We start from the raw sequence: 11,926 nt of genomic DNA, 5'->3' as shown, positions 1-11,926 counted from the left end.
TGTCTTTTTGAGACAGGGTCTCGCTCTGCAGTTTAGACTGGCCTTGAGCTCATTTTGTAGCCCAGGCTGGTCTCGAACTTGCAACTCATCCTCCTGCCTCAGCCTCCCAAGTGCCGGGATTACGGGCGTGCGCCTCCAGGATCACTGTGAGTTCGAGACCAGCCTGGACTACGTTGTAAGATCCTATCTCAAAATAACAAAAAAGAAGAAATGGCCACCTTTTGCCAAGTGTCATGGCAGATATTGAAGGGGAGACCCCAGGGGCTTTCACCTTGAAGGTGGAGAACGCTGAAGTCATGAGCAGTGGCTAAAGACACGGGTCCTACAATCGGCTCATCCGAGATGGGTGGCAGGGTCAGCACCCCTCCGGTGGGGCGTGTAGCTGTGGGTGCCCTGAGCTGTGGCCCTCGCTGCCTTTATGCTGAGGACACTTTTCACCATGGCCAAGTTTGCACAGCCACCTGGATGGCGCTGAACACCTTAGAGACACAAACAGACACAAATGCCCTCAGGCGCACGGGTCCTACAAAATGTAGTCAAATCATTAGGAAATGCTGGGTTCTGAGTCATTTATTTATGTCAAGTTTGATCACCTCTGTGCTATGTCCCCAGCCCAGTTCTGAGTCTTTTCTTATAATTTAATTGTAAGTTTATAGGACTTAATTCTTAGTAATGACTGTTGTTTTTAGTCTATTTTTTGTTCCTGTAACAAGAATATCCAAGCCCAGGTAATTTATAAAGAGTAAAGGTTTATTGCACCCGTGTTCTGGAGGTTGGGCAATCTGAGGTTGAGGGACAAGGTCTGGCGAGGGCCTTCTTTCTGGTGAGGCCCTCTATGGAGTCCCGGGACAGTGCAGACCCCCACATGGGGACTACTTATAAGACACAAGGCCACCATGGCCCTCATAACAGACCCACTCCTGGATAGCCCCAGACGGAGCCTATTGATTCATGAGCCGATTAACCCAATCACCTCTTTTTCGTTTTACTTATTCATTTATTTATTTTCATAGTACTGGGGATTGAGCTCTAGCCCTTCACACTGAGCTACCTGCCCGGCTTCCCCACACACACACCATTTTTTTTTTTGAGATAGTGTCTCCTTCAATTGCTAAATTACTCAGGCTGGACTCGAACTTGCAATACTCCTGCCTCGGCCTCCCAGTGCTGGGGATTATAGGCCACTCCTGGCTCTAATTTTATTTTTTGGGGAAGGGCTATAGATCATGGGGGTACATATCAGTGTGCCCCAGCACTTGTGAGGCTGAGGCAGGAGGATTGCCGCAAGTTTGAGGCCAGCCTGGGCTACAAAATGAATTCAAGGCTAGCCTGAACTACAGGGTGAAACCCTGTCTCAGAATAAATAAATAAATAAATAAATAAATGGAGTGTTATGTTGCCCTGGGGGGCCTTGAACTCCTGGGCTCAAATGATCCTTCTGCTTCAACCTCTCAAGTAGCGGGTGTTACTGGTACATGCTACCGGGTCCATCCCAGTTACCTCCTAAAGGCCTCACCTGCTTCCCTCCCTTAATACCTTACAGTGGGGATAAAATGTGAACACAAGTTTTCATGTGGACATTCAAACCACAGCAGCTGTGTGTAACAATTGGCTTTGAGAATCCTTGAAGATTTAACAGTTTGTCTCCAGCTTTCTGGGTACAAGCTGGCTCCGGACATGACTCTGGCAGCTGTACGTCCTCTTGAGGAGCCTGTAGTCACCAGGTGTGTGTGGGAGCGGAGCTGTGGGTGCTCCAGGCAGGTTCCCAGCTTCCTAGGGACGGTGCCTGCTCCTCTACAGAATGTCCTCCCCAGGACCCAGCACCAAAGGTGAACTGTTCCTCCCTGGCTCTGCTGTTTGACATTCTGATCTGCAGCGCACACACACACACACACACACACACACACACACACACACACACACAGCCAGTCAGGTGCTCCCAAGGTCATCAGGCCAGCCTGAAGGAGAGGCAGCTGGGGAACTGCCACTCTGCTTGCAGCCTGTGACATCAGCATCTTGGGCTGAGGAAAGAGACCCCCAAGCCTTGCCCTGCTGTGTCCCAAGGCCGGGCTGAACTCCCCTCCCTGAGCGCCAGCTCCTCCACTCACGCTCCATCGAGGCTGCAGCGTCCACCACAGGTGGCGGCGCCTGCTCCTGAAGGAGCCCAGCTGTGACACAGGGGACTCCGCCGCATTTAGCCAGCCCCGGGCGCATCTGGGGGGCCCAGACGCCCATGTTGCTGCCTTTTCCCCTCCTCTCCTCTGTCTCCTGTCCCCCCAGTCCCACAGGATCACTCTGATCCGTCGTGGGCTGCTCCTCCTTCATTCGGCCTTGCAGGAGCCGGGTCGGACCGATCGCTGGAAGAGTAGGGGCGCTGTGAGGCGGGTCACTCATGAGACCCCGAGGACCCCCCAGCCTGCGGTCCCCTGAGCAGAGGAGATGGAGAAGGAGCTGTCCCGCAAGGTCCCAGGAGAGGGAGGCTCCAAAGCAGACATGTAAAGGAGCACCGCGTGGGGCTGGCCACGCAGAAGCTGCCCCTGACCCTCATGGGTCAAGGTCCGAAGGTGAGGAGGCTGGAGCGGGGATGGCAGGAGCCCAAGCGGCGGCGAGAGCTCGAGGGGAGGCGGGGAGGTCACCCTTCACGAAGGGGAAAGCGGGCCGGGACGTAGCTCAGCCGCACAGCGCCTGCCTGGCAAGCGCAGGGTCCTGAGTTCCATTCCCGGTACCAAAAAAAAGGGGGGCGGGCTGCAGACGCAGATGTGTGTGCCGAGGGAAGTTGCTGGCGGAGGAAGGCTGAAGAGGCCAGTGGCAGAAACACGGTGGCGATGACGAGAGGTGGATGGGACCGCAGGTGTCCAGGGCTCCAGGCAGGGGGACACGCCCTCCCCGCGTGGCTTCCGGCCAGGTGGCCTCTGGCAGCTGGGGCGCAGCACAGCGTGGAGGTGGGGAATGGCCGGACTGTGCGTGGGAGGAGGCTTCCAGCGCAGCGGCTGAAGCAGGCAGGGCTCTAGGGACTGGGGACAGTCCCTGAGTGCGTCAGTGTCCCAGCAGCCACTGACTTTGACTTCTTGCGGGGGCCTGGGGTGAGGCCTGGGGGTGAGAGCGGCAGCGCTTAAAATCCTCTTCGGCGCCTTTCCCGGTCCTTTGGCCACTAGATGGCAACAGTTCCCCTCCAGGTCCTAGGGACAGCTCAGGAGCCTGCCATAGAGGCCCAGGAAGGTGGCCCTGGGTTTCTTGCTCCCGCTCTCGCTCCTGAATGCGGCCCTATCCTGCCCCCCATCCGGCAGCACTGAGCACCCATCCTGTGACCCCAGGTGCAGCATGAAGAAGCGGCCAACACAGCAGGACTTCTCGTCACCCTTGGCGCTTTTCCGTGTCACAAGGTGTACCACAGAAGCTCCAGAGACCTCCCCATACTTGGCTGCATAAAAAAATACAGTATATCCTTCCAGGAAAACACAAAACAAAAGGCTTGCAATTCACCACCCTCCTCCCATAGGTAGCATCAATGTCAGTATTCATGCATGGCCTTTTCCTTTGACCCACATTTGTCTCTTCAGTAATTCAGACTTGAGGGGCTGGGGATTTAGCTCAGCGGCAAAGTGCCTGCCCGGCAAGTGCAAGGTTGTGAGTTTGATTCCCGGTATTGGAAGGAAAAAAAAATTTAGACTTGAGTTTCATTAGGAACAAAATAGACTTTCTTGCTGGGTTTGGTGGTGCAACCCTATAATCCCAGCACTTGGGAGGCTGAGGCAGGAGGGTTGCCACAAGTTTGAGGCCAGACTGGGCTACAAAGTGAGTTCAAGGCTAGCCTGAACTGCATGGGGAAACCCTGTCTCAAAAAAAGGCCAAAGCCGGGTGTGGTGGGCACATGCCTGTAATCCCAGCACTCAGGAGGCTGAGGCAGGAGGATTGTTGTGAGTTCGAGACCAGCCTGGCCTACAAAGTGAGCTCAAAGCCAGCCTGAACTGCATACTGAGACCCTGTCTCAGAAAAGTCTTCTCTCTGGTGGTGATGGCTGGGTGCAAACTCAGAAGAGCTCTGTGCTTGGCTAGTCAGGTCTGCTGCAGCCAGGCAGTGGGGGTTAAGGGGTTGTGCTGTCTGGCTAGCCTGCTAAGAGGTAGGGAGGTGACAAGGACTAGCTTTGCAGATTGGAGAGGAAAGAGACTCTATAAAAGTGTTACTAGGCTTTTTTACTTTGCTGAGTAGTTTAGAATATTGTGGCTGCGGGTTGAGAATATTTAGTTCAGTGGTCACTTGATTAGCTTAACATGCATAAGCCAGGCTCTGAGTGCCATCCCAAGGACCAGAGAGAGAGAACAATATTTATGAGAAAATTTATGCCTCTTTGGTGAAATGGAGGCAGGTGGATCCAAAGGAGAGAAACATTAACGTCAGCTCTTGGGGTTTAGACATCCTCCCCCAGATGCAGGACATAGTGAGCAGGGTAGCTACCCCTTGGTGATCCATTAGTTTCTTCTAAAAGTAGCTGGGCCAGTTAGACATTGCTGGGTTCTGGGTTGCTCGCCTCTCCCACTGGAGTTAAGATTCCAGGTTCTTCGCATCGCGAACGGAGAATTGAACTAAACGAGCAAAAAGCAATGACAAAGTTTATTGGAGAGAGTAAAAGTGAGCAGTGAGGGGCATTCTGGCTCTGCAGAGTGAGCTTGGGTGAATAAAAAGAGGAAAAGCAAAGGAAGGACACTGTGGAGACAGCAGGGTGAGCTACTGTGAAGAAAGTCAGGATAGTGCTTCTTACAGCATATGTTGTCCAAATCTTGAGGAAACCTTTGAGAACTTCTACATCCGGGTCCTGAGAGGCAGTGCTGGGATCCCACAGCTCAGGCTGAGTCAGGCCCAGACCATCCTATGGAGAAGGCCACAGGCAGGGCTTTGGGAACTCTTCTGCATGTTGGTCCCGGGATCTTGTTATCAGCAGGGCGCGCCTACTTCTCCAAGCAGGTCTGCCACACCCTGATCGCCTATCTCAACCTCCTCTAAACAGAGGACACGGGTTTTTTCCTCCTTCTCTCCCTCCTGAGTGCAGCTCTACCCTGCCCCCCATGGAGCACAGAGCTCTTCTGCGTTTGCACCCAGCCATGGGAAGGGGTGTGGTAGCAAGGCCTGGTGCTTGCAGCCTGTGGTCAGGATGGGCCCTGGGAAGGAGCGGTGGCTTCTCATGATAACACCCCACCCTTTAACCCCACAAAGGGCTTGGGGAGCAAGGAGGCTCACCCCTATCTGCTTGCTGGACTTCTTGGGTGTAGACAGCTTTGAAGTCCCCGGTCAAAACCACAAGAGACAACCATATCAGGAGCACTTAGCAACCCCCGACTGCCCCCAGAGTGAGCACTCCTGTCCTAGACCCTCTGCACAACTGCTGTCTGCCTGGTGGCTGGCTCCCTCCTGACCTCCTTGGAATCTTTAAGGCCCTCCAGCCTCAGAGGGAAGAGAAAAGAACTAACTTGCTGGAGGTGGCTAATGAGCACACCAGCTTTGGAGGGGGAAAGGAACTTTCTGAAAAGGAGATGTAGAAGGTGGGCGCAGTGGCACGCACTTGTAACCCCAACACCCTGGGAGGCTGAGGCAGGAGGACTCCTGAGTTAAGTCCAGCCTGGACAATTTCACAGTTTAGGAAAACCCCATCTCAGAATTTAAAAAAAAAAAAAAAAGTGACATCAGAGATCAAGGCTTGACAAAGCTGGCGGGGGAAGTAAGTGTGACCTGCTGATTACAAGATCCCGGAACACATGCGCAGAACAGTTCCCAAAGCCCTGCATGTGGGCTCTCCAGCAGGTTTGCCATTGGACGGCCTGGACCTGACATCAGTCTGAGGTGTAGGATGCCGGCACTGCCTCTCAGCACCCTGATGTAGATGTTCTCCTGGGTTTCCTTGAGATTTGGATGGCATAAAAGGACACAGATGAGCCGGCATGGTGTCACATGCCTGTAATCCTAGCATTTGGGAGGCTGAAGCAGGAGGATCAACATGAGGTCAAGACCAGCTTCAGCTACTAAGTGAGCTCAAGGCCAGTCTGAACTCCATAGCGAGACCCTGTCTCAAAAAGATAAATAAATAAATAAGTGAAAAAGATACAGATGTCATGAAGAGCTCACTATCATGGCTTTCCTCCCGATAGCTCAGCACATGTCCTCCAGGGTATAATTTTTTATTTTGCTTTTTTGTCTTTTACTCTATTCAAGCTTGCACTGCCAAGCCAGCTTCTCCCTCACTCTTCATTTGTACTTTTTCAAATAAACTTTGTTACTACTTTTTGGTCTTTTTGTTCAATTCTTTGTTCGAGAGGAGAGGAACCTGGCCTCCCCACTCCAAAAGAGAGGAGAACAACCCACACCTGATAGCACTGATTGGTGAGCCACTTCTAGAAGGAGCTGCCTGATAACATTTTGGTGTAGCCAACCAGGAGAATCAAAAGCCAAGAGATCCGATAACAAAAGTACTGGGGATGTCACTCAGTGTCAAGGCCTTGGGTTTAATCCCCAGTGCCACAGACAAAAAACAAAATCAAAAGAAGACATTCTCTCCACGTGTGGTGGCGCATGCCTGTAATCCCAGCACTCGGGAGGCTGAGGCAGGAGGATTGCTGCGAGTTCAAGACCAGCCTGGGCTACAAAGTGAGCTCAAGGCCATCCTGAGCTGCAAACGAGACCCTGTCTCAAAAAGACAAAAAATAAAATAAAAAAAAAAGAAGAAGACATTCTCTATGGTGAACGTAACCATTATGTATATCTAAAGTGTCCCAATAAAATCTGATTAAAAACAAGACATGGAATAGTTAGAGGATCTTTGCACCAGGGGAGAGGATGGAGGTGGGTGCCCTGGGAAGAATGTGCACCCAGGAATCATGGCCCCACCAGCCTCCCCTCCTTCCTCTGTGGGGACCAGGGTGACCTAGGACCTCCCTGGAGAAGGGAGCACCTGGAGGTGACCGCAAGACACCCATCACCACCAGGGCCGGGGCGCTCCGGGCTTGGGGCTTGGGGAAGGGGTGAGTCAGGGGCTCCCGCCCAGGCCTGCTGCTGGTGCGGGGCGACTGGGGCTCCAGCACAGAGTCAGAGGAAACAAAGCCAGACAGGAAAATGAGGGCTCCCCCGAAGGCACAGCTAAGAAGCCCCAACCTTGGGGAGAAGGTGATACTTCGAGGTGGACCCCACAGGTAGATTCCAGGCTCGTGTGTACATGGTGAACAAAGAGTCGCAAGTGTCCTCCCAACGGTCAAAGGAAAAGCAGCCGCGCCAATGGAAGGTGACAGGACGGTGTCTTTGGGGCAGGTGCGCACCAACGGAAACAAGGCCGTGGCCCGAACAGAAAAATAGTATTGGGGTGGCAGGGAAATAAAAAGCACACGGATAAATCAGCCTTTCCGATTTTAAAAGATGCACTCTGACCCCGGCGCCTCTGCTTGGCTTGTTGGGCGAGATTGGCGGGAATAACCAACCTGGTGCCGGGTCATCCCAGAGGATTGCAACAGGATCACTCCCAGAGCTCACTCCCAGTGAGTGAGATTACACATGTGAGATGCAGTCGGCATCTATGAAGCCGGAACAAGGATGGAGTAGGGGAAGGTCACTGAAGGTCAGCAGGTGCTCTGGCCTGGAGCTGGAGAGGTTTCCCTCATATTTGTCTTTTGTTTGTGTTTGCTTCTTTCAGAACATGGAAGGAGGATTGGGCCTGGGTTGCAGCCCACATTCCAGTGGGTGAGAGGGCGTGGTCTCCCAGCACCCCCTTGTGCTACCAGTACGGGGGCACCTCATAGAGAGAGGGTGGGTACAGGGATCCGAGCAAGGCCACCGGGTAGGCCGCACTGGAGCACTCCCTGGGGACTCCCAGCTGGACGCAACCCAACGACCATCAAACAAAGACAAACCGTGGGGAATGACAGGGACCAGGCTGCTGTTAGGGTTAGTGACAGTCCACGGTAGTGTCAGCAGGCAGCCCCCAACACTGGAAAAATTAGGCCAGCAAAGCAAACTTTAGGCCAGGCATGGTAGCACACCCCTGTAATTGCAGCACTCTGGAGGCTGAAGCAGGAGGATCATTGCGAGCTTGAGACCAGCCTGGGCTACAAAGTGAGCTCAAGACCAGCCTGAACTGCAAAGCAAGACCCTGTCTCAAAAAAAAGACAAAAAAAAGTCTGTCTAGGGGTAGGAGGTGGCAGTCAGTTGACAAAAAGCCAGAAGGTGGTAGTGTCTACGCAGGGAGGGGCAGTGGGTGGGGCCCCAGTTGGGCCAGAGCCACCCAGGTTATGGCCCCTCCGGTGCCCAGGTTTCTTCCCCTCGCCCTGGGCTGCCTGTGCAGTCCAGCCCAGCACGAACAAAGTGCCAAGCATGACACGGCCCAGGGCACAGGCCTGCCGTCCTCCTGCCTCAGTGTCTCAGAGTGCTGGGAGTCGGGGCTGGGGATATAGCTCAGCAGCACAAGTGCCTGCCTAGCAAGTACAAGGTCCTGAGTTCAATTCCCAGTACCAAAAAAAAAAAAAAAACCACAGAGTACTGGGAGTACAGGCCGGTGACGGGACACCCAGTGTGCCTTTACCTTTTTCATGGTCTTTGGTCTCCTTTTGAGTAAATTTGTTAAAAAAAAAAAAAAAAAGCCAGAAGTTTATTCTCCTATAGTTAGGGAAGCCGGAAATCTGAAGTGGCCTCAGGGGACCCCAGTCAAGGTGTGGGAGACCTGGCTCCTTGCCTCTCTTAGCTGTGGCCGTGAGGGGTCAGGTCTCTGCTGTGGCCTCCTGACCCTCTCCTATCCTTGCCCCCTCCCTCCTCTTGTGGGTCCCTTGGGCCCCGCCTGACCCCCCCAGATCACCCTGCTCACATCCCTAAACACAGCCAAGGCCCTGCCCTTAGGAGGCATGGTTCCAGGTCTAGACCTGGGGATCAGGGTCCCTTGGGGACCGCTTCTCACCATGGTGTCAGGCCCTGCTGTCCGCGAGTGGAAGGAACTTCACCCGCCAGCAGCTGAAGACAGAGGACAGGACAGGGAGCCCTCTGCCGTCCGAAGGATTGCTCTCCATTCCCAGACCCTGCTTGATTTGGAAAAATTGATTATTGAGCCAGTCAAAGACTATTCATAAAGAAGAAAACATTAAGGAATAAGGAATAGTAATACAATTAATACTCACTTACCAGTCACCCAGTTGATGAAATAGAACATCACCTTCATTGGCTGAATATTGGAGTTAATTTTGTATGTGATATTAGGAGAGGTCCCATCTTCCTCCCCTGGCCCTTCTCCTCCTCTTCCTTTTCCCAGTACTGGGACTGAACCCGGGGCCTTTGGACTGAGCTGCATCTGCAGCCCTTCTGATTGTTTTTTTTGTTGTTGTTTTGTTTTGTTTTTGTCTTTTTGAGACAGGGTTTCACTATGCAGTTCAGGCTGGACTCTAACTCACTTTGTAGCCTAGGCTGGCCTTGAACTCACAACAATCCTCCTGCCTCAGCCTCCCAAGTGCTGGGATTACAGGCCTGCGCCACCACACCCAGCCATAATTTTTTATTTTGAGACATGATCTTGCTAGGTCACTAAGTTGCCAAGGCTGGGATCAAACTTGCAACCCTCTGGCCTCGGCCTCCAACAGTGTTTGATTTATACTATGGGCCATCCTGATCTTTTTTTTTTTTTTTTTTTTTTTTGAGACAGGGTCTCACTATGGAGTTCAGACTGGCCTTGAGCTCACTTTGTAGGTGAGGCTGGTCTTGAACTCGCAACAATCCTCCTGCCTCAGCCTCCCAAGTGTTGGTATTACAGGCGAGTGCCACCATGAATATTTTTTTTTGGGGGGGGTGTGGTACTAGGGATCGAACTCAGGACTTTGTGCTTGCTGGGCAGGCGCTTGTGCCGCTGAGCTATATCCCCAGCCTCATCCTCATCTTTTTTTTTTTTTTTTTCATCCTCATCTTTTTGCATGTGGCTATCTAATTTTTCCAGTGTCATTTGTTGAAGACTGTCTGTTTGGACTGGGCATGGTGGCTCACGCCTGTAATCCTAGCACTAGGGAGGCTGAGGCAGGAGGATCGTTGTGAGTTTGAGACCAGTCTGGGCTACAAAGTGAGCTCAAGGCCAGCCTGAACTGCAGTGAGACCCTGTCTCAAAAAGACAAAAAAAAAAAAAACTGTTTAAATTTTAGGATGGATTTTTTTATTCCCACTCAAAATGTCATTGGGACTTTGATGCCAAAGAATCACACTGTGCACCTTAAACATATACTCAAAATTAATGTAAAATAATTAATTAAAATGGATTATTGGAATAGAACCTTCCCCAAATGGCCAATACATATGGCCAGTAAGCACATGAAATGATATTCATCATCACTAATCATTAGAGAAATGCAAATCAAAAATCACAATAAGGGCCTGCCTCACGCACATTAGGAGAATGCAAGGATGGATGGTCAGTGGACTTGACTGGCCCACTGCGTGCCAGGTACTGTTGTGGGTGTGGAGGACCACCTACGGGAAGCTCCTTGAAAGAGGAGCAGTTGTCTCCATTCTGGCTGAGCCTGACCCTCTTTTCACGTATTGATATGTACAGAGCTGGGCGGCCCTTTCCTTATCCCTTCAGTTGGCTTTAAGCAATGCATATTGTCTAGACAAGATGCTGATGGTAGTCTTTGAAGAGCTGAAAGGTGAAGCACGACCCCAAAACATTAGATGCTACTCGACTGTGTGATGCAGATTACTGTTTCTGCATATCCTTCTCTCTGCACTTGCAGAGGTGATTCTGGGCCTGCTACCTAGCCCGGCTCACGCACTGGTTCACGAACCTGCTTCCCACGGTTCTCGCAGTCCCTCATCCTCAGGCCACTCCCTTCTTCATGAATGAATAAAACCCGGGTTCAGCCTTGGGTTGAGGCCTTTGTTTTGTTTGTTTGTATTTTTTGGCACTGGGAATCAAACTCAGGACCTTGTGCTCACCAGGCAGGCACTGTGCCCCTGAGCTAGATCCCCGGCCCTGAGGCCTTTGTTTTGGATGGTCATCATCATGGCTGGACTAAGAACTCCTTGGCTCCCCATAAGTACAAATATGCCTTAGTGTCTTTATTCTCACCATGGGTTGCACTGGAAGTGGTCAATTGGAATTAACTCTCTCGAATTCCAATAGCTTTTCATGGGATTACAAATATAACTTCCTGGGCTGCGACGAGGACTGGGGAGAGCTCTCTATAGTTGGACACACACCTATTCTAGGTGTGTCAATGCTTTGGTCTAAGGCTAATCTTGGAATCTGTAGACTGACTAAAGCAGATAGTGCTGGGTCTCATCCAGTGTGAACAGAACAGAATTTCTGACCCCCAAGGGGAAAATCCTATGCGTGCTAGGCAAGCGCTGTACCCCAACAACCCTAAAGATCAGCCTTTATTGGCTTTCTTGACTGCTGGCTGTTGTGTGCTCTGCCCAGTCTCCAGCTGGCCCCCTGGAGGTGAGGGGACGTCTCAGCTTCCAAAATTCTAGCAGCCCACTCATTCTAATAGATCATCTCTGCTGTAGACATATATGGAGAGTCTGTGTCTCCTACTGGGACTGTTTCCCTGAGAATCCTGGCTAAACAAACAAAACCAAATAAAAAGAGAGGCTGGGTGTGGTGGCATATGCCTGTAATCCCAGTGCTCTGGAACACTTGGGAGGCTGAGACAGGAGAATCTCCACAAATTGGAGGCCTGCCTGCACTACACAGTAAGACCCTCTCAAAACAAATGAACAAAATGCTATAGGCAGTTAAACAAGGCTGGGCCCAGAGAAGCCAGTGGAGAAGACAACAGTGGCTGGAGGGCATTCGTGGAAAGTCAGGCTTCAGGACAGAGAAGACAGACTGTACCCACATACTTCCCCTAGAGGTGAACAGCAGGATTGATACTCTAAACAAGCATAAAAAAACAAAGAAAGAAACAGTATCCATCACCTT

At 51.8% G+C, this 11,926-nt stretch overlaps 1 long non-coding RNA gene across 2 annotated transcripts in view; it reads left to right on the top strand.

Annotated features, from left to right (window-relative positions):
• LOC102022815 overlaps nucleotides 1-3,744 on the top strand; it is a 4,623-nt gene extending 879 nt beyond the window's left edge. The window contains exons 2-3 of one of the 2 annotated variants that reach the window (XR_260388.2): nucleotides 2,338-2,564; nucleotides 3,315-3,744. This is a non-coding gene — a long non-coding RNA (uncharacterized LOC102022815). Of the gene's footprint in view, nucleotides 1-2,280; nucleotides 2,565-3,314 lie in introns of both variants that reach the window. The other variant, XR_260387.2, reaches the window with a different exon arrangement.
• The last annotated feature ends 8,182 nt before the right edge of the window (nucleotides 3,745-11,926 follow it).

Source organism: Chinchilla lanigera, unplaced genomic scaffold (genome assembly GCF_000276665.1).
Source record: "Chinchilla lanigera isolate Chin_1 unplaced genomic scaffold, ChiLan1.0 scaffold00015, whole genome shotgun sequence".
NCBI classification, from domain to species: Eukaryota; Metazoa; Chordata; class Mammalia; order Rodentia; family Chinchillidae; genus Chinchilla; species Chinchilla lanigera.
Note: the sequence above shows the minus strand (reverse complement) of the source record. Positions and strands in the feature narration are given on the sequence as shown.